Source organism: Cyprinus carpio, unplaced genomic scaffold (genome assembly GCF_018340385.1).
Source record: "Cyprinus carpio isolate SPL01 unplaced genomic scaffold, ASM1834038v1 S000006478, whole genome shotgun sequence".
NCBI lineage: Eukaryota > Metazoa > Chordata > Actinopteri > Cypriniformes > Cyprinidae > Cyprinus > Cyprinus carpio.
The window spans coordinates 53,598-65,801 of record NW_024879153.1 but is presented as its reverse complement, the minus strand read 5'-3'; the positions used below and the strand labels follow the sequence as shown (position 1 = coordinate 65,801).

At 40.1% G+C, this 12,204-nt stretch overlaps 1 pseudogene; it reads right to left on the bottom strand.

The window, feature by feature from the left end:
• Nucleotides 1-1,557: 1,557 nt before the first annotated feature.
• On the bottom strand, nucleotides 1,558-12,204 carry LOC122143647 (annotated as a pseudogene).

Sequence of the window (12,204 nt, the reverse complement as noted above, 5' to 3'; positions counted from 1 at the left end):
GAAAGATGCTCTCTACAGACGGTGACTGGCTTACCTTTATCTGTCCCGGGGTATGTGTGTAATGCTTCAGCCTCACCTCCCAGCAGGGGTGTTGAAGCCCAGTCTGCATGAGGGGTGATGCTTCTCAGGGGCCTAGGACCACAGTAAATCTTCAAACAATTTAAGGCAACAAGAGGCACTAAAGGCGGGAAAAAAAAAGACAAGGAAAAACAGATGAATAACAGCAGCATCAATTACCGACAGGGTTGACCTGTGAGCCATTTTACACTTCGGCTGTACCCCTCACACCAGGGGGTAGCAGATTGAGAGATTGACATGCCTGGAGTAAGGGAGCAATATGTACTCACAGGAGCGCTCACTCGATCGCGGACAGAGCGAGAGAGAGAGAGTGCCAGCAGTGGGAGCTATGAATGAAAAAATCCGCGCATGGCCAGGTCCGGCTTTAGTTTAAAGAGTGAAACAAAATGGCTCCAATTTGAGCACACTTAGCCTGTGAAGAATTGGCGAGGCTGAGATAGGACAGGAACATGCGAGGGACAAGCCGAATCCCAGCCCTCTGATAAGTAGACTATAAAGAAGGGAACTTAAAGCCGGGATGTCCAATGGGCTTTGGTGAACTCAAGTCGCGATTACGGCCCCCTCGAGATGGCCACTTCAGTCTCTGCTTGCCCTCAAAAGACCTCCTCTCCCCTCAGATGCTTTGTGCTTGACCAGTAGAATTTAAATAAATACAGTGCTTATATTTGTTTAAACCCCACTTTTAAGCTTTGTGTCATCCCACTGGATATTATTTTTTGTAGGGATGAGAGAGCGGGGTAAATCTGCATATACAAAGCTTAGGAAGCTTTTAAGCTAACAGAAAGGTATCCGCATTCTTTTAAAAATCACTTACACACTATTGCAATAGGGAACCTGCATAAATGTTTATCTAGATAGTAATTTTTTTCAGCACAGTACTCACTTTAGAATCGTAATTTTGACTTGCATACTAATGTACACAGGATTTTTTAATACTGTTATCAAATGCATCAGGGGATATGAATATAAAATAAAATAATTGTGTGAATATAATTATAAATTAGTGCTATCAAATGATTAATCACAATTAATCGCATCTAAAATAAAAGTTTTTGTTTTTACAAAATACATGTTTATTATTTTCAATGTATATTTATTATGTATATATACACAAGCACACACATAGTATATATTTTGAATATATTTACATGTATATATTTATATTCATATAACATATTATATATAAATATATTTAATATATAAACATTACATATTTTTCTTAAATATATACATGTGTTTGTATTATATACATACAAATATTAATTGGTACACACAGATATAGCGATGTGAACAAAACTTTTATTTTGATGCATTAATTACATTAATCATTTGATAGCTAATATGTATATACAGTTTTTTATAAGTTAACCAAGTAAAAATGACAAAACTAGCTGAAATAGTTTCAGTTAACATTCATTTAAAGTAATGAAAAGGTTTTTTTATTAGGTTTCATTTTAGTTTCAGATTTTGTTTACTATAATAACCCTGATACATGCTCACCTTAGTAAATGTCGTGCTATTGTTGAACGGTCCACTGTGACGTTTGAAGAAGGCAGCAGCACCGGATCAAGCATCAAGGTAGACATGATGGGATCCAGAAATTCATCGGGAGCATCAGAGTAGGTCTCCTCCTCTTGCTGATGCCTGTCTGCAAGAGACTGAAAGAGACACAAAAAAAAAATCAACAAGGTTACCATAAACACTTGACTTCCTGAGAAAGGTGTGTATCTGAGATAAATACGCATAGTGATTAATTAACCTTAATTTTATCTGCTAACAGACTGAAAGATACAATCATGTCGCCAGGCTTGTTGATTTTCTGAGTACTAACACGTGACAGTTTGGCAGAACAGAGTGGGTGAATATGACCTCCATCTTTGGGACAGTAGCAGACAGAAATTTTCTTCTTCTACTTGTGGCCAAAAGTATCTATAACAGTTATTAATATCATCTATAAATAAAAAATGACATTCTGACAAATCTGAATATATGAACAAAGAGCCTACCCTAGGTTTAGGTAAATAGTACAGATGTCCCACACTAGCTGTATTGGGGTTTGAAGTCAAATTCACTGAAATCTTTTTACTTTCAAGGCGCCCATCTTGGGGCCTACCAAGTGTTGTAAAAAGTAGTTGAGCATGGGAGAGAGATCCTCTCTAGCAAGAAACGGGTGAACAAAAAGACATTTTATCTCTAGAGGGAAAAAAACGAAGAAAAATTGTAGTTTTAGTGACATTTTGTGTTCCCTAGGTACAGTCAAAGGCCAAGTGTTTCCCCTCTATAATTATTCAAAAAACCCCTTCTTGTTCAGGTCTAAATTGGTCAGGGTAGCTTATGACCAAAAAAACTAAATAAATCTGTGATGTGTTAATATTTCACTGCATTTGGTTTCCTTTCCACGTTTCTTGTGGACCAGATGTGAGGAAAGCCAAGGTGCCAATGGTGTCATTTGACATGATGTTGTGTGAAGCGACGCCAGCTGTCCAAACATCTGTTGCAGACTAGATTCTTTCTCTCTGCGGGCGTCAGGGGCCAGACATGTCCCACTCCCCCCCGATCCCTCGTCCAGCTGGAAGGATTTTGATCTTACTTAAGTACTGGAAGGAACAGATGCACATGCGAGTGTCTCAATCTTTAATTAGTCAATAAACTATTTCCTGGATATCATATAGATAGAGAGATTAATATGGTTAGGGTAAATCAACAACCAAGCTAAATGGAACAAAAAAATGTGTTAGCACACGATAAAATAGTTTTGGGATTTACATACAGCAACAGCAATCATACCTTTGCAGACAAGTCCCCTGTATAGCCTTCGTCGAAGTAAAAGGAAAAGCGGCAATCAGTCATGAGAAGATTGAGAAACCTCAGGAAGAGTGGTGGATTCCATGGCTTCAAGATTTTCAGATGCATATTCGTAAGCAAGGCGCTTAAGGAAATGTGTTTTTTTTCAATATTATTTTTATTTTCGGTTTTGTGAAGATTGCAAAGCAAGGAGTCAAACCAAATTCCACAGCTACCTAAATATTATTTATAGTATTATAATATCTAGTGCTGGTTCGCACTTAATGCTCTCTGCCTTTAACTCTCGTTCCTCCCCACATGTACTCACAGAATGGCAGGCATACATGGCCGTCTGTAATTAAACTCCTGGCCTCAAACTGATGAGGATCACCTGAGAAACAGGCCATGGACAAAATCTTATAGAGGCTATTACAATCAAATTGACAATAGAAAAATAATGCAGAAACTGACGCAGTCAATTCTATATTCCACAAACACTGTACAATGAGGGGCTTCAGCGAAGTTTGGGGTGCATGCTGATATGTGCTGAACACCCTTTGGCGTTGGAACATGATAGGCTGGTTGGGCAGCTTAGGTGACAGAGTCTCCATATGTGGCATCACATCTTTCTAGAACTCTCGGCCAGCTTTGCCCGCAAATGAGGACTTCTTCATTCTGTGAGTAAACAACCCAGAGTGAAACAACCAGCCACATGGAATGCAAAAACAATTGTGAGAAACTCCGCATTACTTTACTCCGGTTCACACCTATCAAACGTTTGCCCATGAACACAGTGATGAAGGTCGGGACATGTTCCAAGCTTTCCGCGGGGGGGGGGGGGGGGGGGGGGGGGGGAGGGGGGGGAGGCTCCAACCACCTCAAGTCACAAAAATGCGCGTAGGCATATGAAGAAATCGCCCATGTTTTCGTAAAGCAAAGAACCTGTTAAAAGGCAAGAGATTTGTTTTTGTTTTTTTAAATTGCAGCCCACTGAGGTACAATAACAATATCAACAGGTAATTGCAAAGGTTGCACAATTATCGATTTCTAATTGTGCATTACAATTAACGATGCCACATTCCATAATCATTCAAAGGTGGCAATACAAAAAAAGTCCACTTACATTATTCTGTGTGCTAAGATGTTTTTTTTTCTTTCTACAGTTCTATTTTTAATTTTTTTTTTTTCAATTGTTTTTGTGTATAACATTATAATACCATGCATGCATATTCTGTGAATAAAGAAGAACCAAACCAATGTGAAGTGTGACATTTGAGGCTTAATGCTATAGATAAGAAGCAAGTAATTGTTTTTAAGCTGAATTTTTTCACAGTGTGTTATTTTCATATAAAAATGCATTTGCACTCCTTTCAAAGGAATATATGTACGCATTCTGCGTTTTGTGTTGTATCGTGCAGGCCCTAGGTAACTGGACTTATTTCACATTCCAGACTTTTTTCCTTGCAGTTCTAATATGATATCTCACAATTAAATTTTTTTTTCTCTTGAAATGCTGCTTTTTAAATCCTCTGAATTTGAGTTGACATATCGCAATTCTTGACTAGTCCCTCTGAATCTCGCATTTCTGTTGTTTTCTGCCACAGATTTCTGTAAAATGCATTGCACCATTCTGACTTTTTTCCCTCACAATTCCAAGTTCCAAGTTTAACATCTCACAATTTAGGTATTGCAAGTAAAAAGTCAGATTGTTAGCTGACAAAGGAACACAAAACTTAGGGGGGATACCTGGCACAAAGCAAATCATGCTGTTCTCTATTGCAGGTAAGGGAAAGGTGAGTGGTAGTGGTGTTCAGACCCTGGTTGCCCAGGGTCTGATGCTGACACCAACAGTGCCTGCACAGGAGCCTTGGCGGTTGGAGGCAGTTTGTGTCAGGAATGGCGTGGCTGCGCGGGTAGCAGCCTTGGTTGAGAGATAGACTGTCATGAATGCGTTCAAACTGTTCCCGTACTCTTGCGCTGCAGGGCCTCCGAATTAGCTGTGTGTCCCGCCACGTTCCCTGCAGCCGGTGTAGAGACTGATTCATCTTCACCATCTGATCATGATTCTGACAAACAAATATCATTAAACATGTTTATTTTCTGCAAATCAGTATTTCCCACAGAATGCTGTTTTAAACTGGTTCACCGCTACAAAACCCCCTAACTGGTCCTAACTACATACCATACAATACAAAAAAACAAACAATAATCTTATTTTTGTACATTTTTCCTGTTTAAATATGTAATTTAACTCGATGCTAATTCAGTACTAATTCTGACAAAGCCTTTACAGAGCTGAGACAGCAAATGTTTTGTCAGACTGATACAAACCTGATAACTTCTGATTTTTTTTTTTGCTTTTTTATTTTACAATAAATAAACCCCTAAAATTCCCAAGCAGCCCCCAAATACAATCAATTGATGTGTAAAATTCAGATGGTCAAAGCCTTTATATGTGTTACAAAGATTAGCTTAAATAATTCTGAAAAATTGGTTAAAACAACTTCATTTATTCAAAATAAAAACATTTATATAATATATATTCTAATAATAATTTTCATTACTATCACTGTTTATCCAATTGACACTCCTTGGAGCTGAATAAAAGTATTGATTTACCTACCATAATTTAAAAAAAAAGAAACAAATTCCTGACCCAAATTACTGACGCATAGTGGATATTTTATTACAAAATATTATATTTTAAAAACATAGCTTCTTTTTTTTTTTTTTTACTTTTTTTCATCAAGTATCCTAAAAAGTATCACAGTTTCGAAAAAATATTTACGCAGCAGATACTGTATCCAACTTTGATAATGAATCAGCATAATTGAGATGAGTTCTAAAGGATCATGTGATATGATCCTAAAAATTTAGTCTTTGCATCACAGAATAAATGATAATTTAAAGTATAATAATTTAAAAACACTTATTTTAAATGGTAAATAATATATCGACATAATTACATTTTTTTTTTTTCTGTATTTTTTTGATCACATACAGGCAGGCTTGATGCGCATGAAGATAAACTTCTTCTTGTCGAAAAACATATGTATATAAGTAACATATCTATATATATATATATACACACACACATATATGTGTATGTATAAATACACACCACGCCGTAGATGTGAGTTACCATGACGCTTTTCCAGATGGAAGTATGACCTATGGAAGCCCAAGGACAATGGTACTGTTGGTGTAAAGATGAGATTTGCTGTGAGAAGGCTGTTAGGATTGGGCAATTCAACTGTTTGTTGAGGGGTGCACAGGTATCAGACCATGTCTCCGTGTCCAGACCTGTAGAGGAAGTATACATTAGAGTCTAGGATCATTGATAGCTGAAAATAAATAAACAACACGATGCTGGTACTGTGTGTTAAGGTAGAGCAAAGGTTTTTCACCTCTTGCATGCACGTTTCTGTTACGCCGCTCTTCCTCACATCAGCTCCATTAGAAAGCAGTACGTCGGTGTTAAATGGCCATTAGTTTTGTGGTGAGTCGGGCCCGAGAAAATGGTTGGCAGGCTTGAAGCATTGCAGCTCCAGTTCAGAAGAATGCTCCATGAAGCATCATTTGTAAAATAATCTCGGGCACTGTGTTTGCCCAGATTTTGGCCGCCCAATGTGGGCCTGCAGGCAGCAAGCCCAAGCCACGGGCCGATCGCCTGAGCGAGTACAGTGGTGGGTGTCTCGATGGACATGCTGGAACGAAGTTTTCAAGGATTTGGAAGACAGCTTGTGCGATAGAAACTGACCCTATAAACTATTGCACTATGGAGGAAGACAATACATGATAGGCGTTAGGTGGCTGTGCTTTTCTGGCTCATCAAAGCCTCTAAACAAACCAAGCTTGTTTTAAAGCTTTCCGTAGCCGTCACCTGAGGTATTCTTTGATCTCCTGACTTGACCTTCATTTGACTGTGGGCTGAGAGCCGTGGAAGGATTGAGGAGTAAAATCCATGGTTCTTCAGGACCACACCGGGGATTATGCCACCAGACTAGTGTGATATTCATCAGATCGTTTCACAGAATGTCGTTTTCTGATACTGAATCCCAACTTTTAGAGTGACTTACGGCTGAATATATGATCCATTTAAATCCTGAGGCTCATCAGAACATTCTAATCCAAAAATGTTTACGATGCTATGATGGAAGAAACTGCATGAAATTATGGCATTTGCTTTTGGAAGAACTGCGGTCCAAACCTTAGAAATATCCTTATTTGCCGACAGAAGTACAGGAGGATTTCCATGTAGGGAATACATCAGCAGCTGACAAAGTTCTAAGTCTTTGACCCGGGCACTTGGTAAAAATAGCAAGGATCATATGCCCACCCATATACCAGCCACACGCAAGGTCCGCACCCTCTTGCGTCTACCAAACAGGCTATAGCACGATGACATCCTGACCTCATAAAACTTCCACAACTTCCTACAAGCTTCTGCAGACGCTCACACACGACAAAACACACGGTCAAACAACATGGAATGTCTAGTCCTAGCGAACGCTTCGCAACACATAGAACAACTGCCGTGCTCCTCTCACAGCCTCCAAGCAACAGGTCCCCAGAGCTGCTCTACACCTTATGGCTGATTTAGATCTCTGGGGGTCCGCAGACACTTGCGGGCAGTTGGACAACGTCCGATTTTTGCACTGCACGTCCTCAGTGAGTAAAACGCGTTCTCCGGGCTTCTAGTCGTAATCATAGTGTGGATTGTAATGCACACATAGACACATAAGCATTATGGCACACAAACCAAGCCAGATCACTAGCTGCACCCTTGAGCAGCCGACAATTTCATTTCTTTCTGGTAGCGCATCAACCAAACAGGTCCGAACAAAGTAAGTACAGAGTCTACAGAATAATACCTCCGCTCTTTTAGAACGCCTGTAGCAGGCATAAAGGTGTACGGCCTTATGATGACGTTTTCCCCCCAGTCATCACGAATCGCTGATAGATTCGTCTGCAACCTGCAGGACCGGTCATGATACATCATATCGGTTTCGACTGACTCCTGCAAAGCAGCCTGCTGAAAAGCAAGCAACTGCGTGGAGCCAAATCAAGCGATTATTATTCTGTATTTAAAGTTCATATACATAACACTGTGTTCTACGTCTTATCTGACTATGGTATGCCAAACCTGGAAAAAGATGACACTATTAGCGTTGTGTGTGACCTGACTCGTATAGTGGTCCATGTTAAGCGTCTCGCTGGCCAGATCAAGAATTCAGCGGCCATTTCTCAAGGTATACCACAAGCATGGAGGGATGCCATTACCACCATCTATAGGAGTGGGCTGTCACCCTTCCGCAACACGATACTCAACCACCATGGATGAATTCAGAAAGCCACAATATCTGAATTGAACCTACAACAGTAAGATGGCTAGTTCTTTGGCACATTATCTATGAATGCCACCTATTCACTATTGTTCAATACGTTTATTTGGGGTCATCGGTAAGATTTGTTCTATATTTTGAAAGTGTCTCTATGCCTCATTAGGCTGTCCCTTATGTGATTAAAAACCCGGACAGTAAACACAGTATCTAATGTGACATATAATCCTACAATTTCAAGTAACTTTTGACCTTTTAATATATTTTTTCAATGTATATTATTTGTCCTGAAATGTGCAAAGCTGCAATTTTCAACCATCAGTACTTCCAGGCTTCCGCCAGGTGGTCAAATTGATCATTTAGAAATGTGGAGTGTGGTGTTAAAAATGGTGAAAGATTGGCGAGCGCTATCGCACCCATGAATCATTTTCGTCTTATTAAATTCCGATAACTTGTACAGTCGATGTCCCATTACTTATTGGTCACTCATCCCGTATGTGAAAAAAGTTACAACAGAATGTCGATATGATTACTGAATTTGCAACAACGTGAGACGGGTGATGTCTGTTACTTCCCTCGTACTAGACCAAATGCATCGAAGCGTTTGACTAGTTCAGCACACAGTAACTTGTCTTTGAAAAATCATCTTTCCCCATGATACAAAACCAGCATTCTTCCATCTTAGAAGCATTGCCGAGCTACGCAACCTGGTTACCTGCTTTATGAATGCAGACACAAGCTGATTTCATGCATTCCATGACGCTAGACGGACTATTGTAATGCACTGCTGCTCAGGTGGTTTTAGTCCTGGCCATCCCTCAATAAAACAAGCTACAGCTAAGTCACAAAAATGCAGCGCTAGCTAGAGTCCCTTACCAGGTCAAGAAAATATGATCCCTACTGATACCCATCACATACTACTAGTCTCTGCACTGGCTAGCATTATTAAGTCCAGTATCAGTTACAACACATCACTTTATTACTTACTGGATAAGGCCCCTTACCCTGGCTTAGGTCTCCTGCGGGTCCCTACATAGTCTTCTGTACCGACGGTAGGCACGCCCCTCCACCGCAACCCCTGGTAAGGTCACAGGTAAAACGCTGACGTACTGTATTGCCAATCTGAGTAGCCTGAGCCTGACTAGTCACAACTTTGCCGGCCGCGTAACGGAGGTAGAGCTTATTTACGCTGTTACTCCCCCCCCGTCCTCCATATCATAAACTAAGTCCCCCCCACCCCACACCCGTTTTCGGTGCCAGTTGTGCTGCCCCACGACTGGCAGGAGCCGGTTGCCGCGTACGCGGCAGCGCACTAGGTAATGCGGGTTGCCTTCAGTGGCGTTTTCTGTTTTTTTGTTTTTTTTTTTTTTTTTTTGCATGTTATCTGCTTTTGTGGGGCTCAGACACACGTTTCTCTGGTTAAATCTAGATTAAAAACACAACACCTCCCCTCTTGGGCGCCAAGCCCATTATCCAATAAGCATCTCATAATTTGGAACTGCAGTTTTATCGGATTCAAATGTGCATTATTATTCTTTAGCTTGGGTTTTTTAAACTAATTAATTGCTTACTTGGCTGGAAACAGCAGCTGACGCCTATATGTATGGTCTCTCATTTGTTTCCTCATGCGTGCTTTGACCACGGGATTTCCATACACCTGTTGGTACCTAGTGATTTACAGCCAGCTCCAAGTCCTGAGAGTCCGAGAACACCCGAGAAGCAGATGTATGCCAGCGCCGGCATCAGAGGACCGCCAGATGATGCGCTAACCCAGCCTAGAGAACCCCCATCCACCCCCAGAACTACCACATTTTGGCTATAAGGTTTGATTGCATAATTGCTGTTACTAATGTTACTCGTCTGTTTGTTTAAGTTCTTTGTTATGATTTTTTCTAGAAGACATTTCTAGCTATTCCCTTTTCTATGTCGCTATGCCACCATGACTGACATGTCCAACACCTGATAACCCGACTATAAGCTATAAGTCTTGCGTAGACAGACTTATTAAATGTTGTCGTAAAGTTTTCTGTGACATGACTTGCTGTATCGTAAAAGAGCAGCTATAAGAATGAAAAAGGGCTTGAATTGAATTCGCAAACTTGCAACGATCATGTTAATATGATAGTGGATTGTGCTGCTCTGAATAAGCTCTTATTATTATTCATTGATGCACCCGATGAAAGAATAAAAAAAATGACTAATTCTGACATTATGTACTAACCCACCTAGAAGTTAATACAAACCTAGGTTTGACTTTTTCTTCATACAATGGAAGTCAATAGTAATAAAACAGTTAGCTCTTTTGTATTCTACCAGAAGAAAGAAATTCATACAGATTTAGAGCAACATGAGGCCATAGTAAAGATTTTTTCATTTTTCTGGGTGAACTTTTCCTTTATTCTTTTATTGAAACCATGTACTTTTTTTCAGTCGATTCCTTGATCAAGTCGAAGCTTATTTTAAAAAGCATCGCTACTTTAAAATGCAATTTTGTATCTCGGCCTATGATTATCTGAAATATCTTTACTGTCTACTCCTTGAGTCGCTTTAATGTGCGTTCTTGTTCGAATAATAGCATTTTCTTTCTTTGGTCCCATAAACTTTTAAAGTTAGTGTAGAATTCAGGGCTATAGGGGTCTCAGATTAAACATTTTCAACTGCGATGCAACTGTGATAAAGATTTTGAAATGGCAGACAGACCAGTGGGGATGGGACAGTAGATCGATGTGTGAGGATAAGAGAAAGACACAAAATAACGGTCGAAGCAATACAAATGACGTAATGGGCCAAACTGCAGTAGATGAGGTCATCTGCAGCACTGCCGGGAAACTGCATGTGCATCGTGATATGATCCACCTAAAACTGAGATCATCACGACATTCGTCATCTACTATCAGGAACATCTAACATTCCTTTCTTCCCAAACTGTCTAGAAATACATTTCAGCAAACGCATTAAACGGATCAATTATAGTAAGCATCTCAAAAAAGCTGTGGTTCTCAGCTGGTGGGTTATCATACCCAAAAATGTGTTACAAGTCTCTTCTGCTAGGGTCTCTGACAGCAGATAGCACAACTTAAAGGGTAAGTTTACTACTGACTTTTAACCAGCTTTGTGTCGTTACAACGTTGATAGCATAAGTTAAACAACACATGATAGCAAGAAATAAAACTCATGGATATCTGATTGAGCCGGTGCTTTTTCTGTTTATTTCTAGTCATGTATAGCGCGGGATTTAGAAAAAAATAACATGTTTCTACTGCATAGACAGCCAGCTTTAATTAAAACAGTTCTCATAACTAGTAGGTGTTGAACACTCACTGTTGTCCAGAGTGATGAGGAAGATCCTCTGGATCATGTGGTTGACGTTGAGCTGCTCGCAGAGCTCCTGTCGTGAGCGGAAAGATCGGCTGATCTCTGCCACTGAGTCATCATTGTCTTCGATGCTGTCAGACACTGAGTTGTCTGACTCAGACTGGCTCTCTCCTGAATCTACAGCTGCAGGGAAAAACAATTACTAAGTGCCATTAAATGAATGTTATCCTGCAAGTAGAGTGCTCCTTATTAAGAAGGCCTTACATTGTTGCTCAGCTTGATGCTGGCCGGATGCAAACTGTTTTGCGTCAGCGAGGGAACTGAAGAGCGCTGCGAAGGGGTTTTGTGAGATGTTCTGATTGTTATTGCCCTGGTCTGTCATTTCCCTGGAGCTCGTCCTCCATCAACAGGTGTTTTCCCAGCCTGTAGGAGAAAATGTGTGAATTAGTTCTAGTATCTAATCCAAGTCCCAAGACCAGCGGGGTCCCATTTAGGTAACTCCAAAATCCATGCTCATCAAGAAATGGGTTTGCCTACACCATATGGAAAAAACACTGTACACTTAAGTGCAAGATGACTCACTATAACGATTTATTTACTCTTCTCATGAGTCATACATCAACACGAATTGATTATTCCATCTGTGAGTCATATTCAAGCAACAGGAAAAGCAGCAAACAGATCA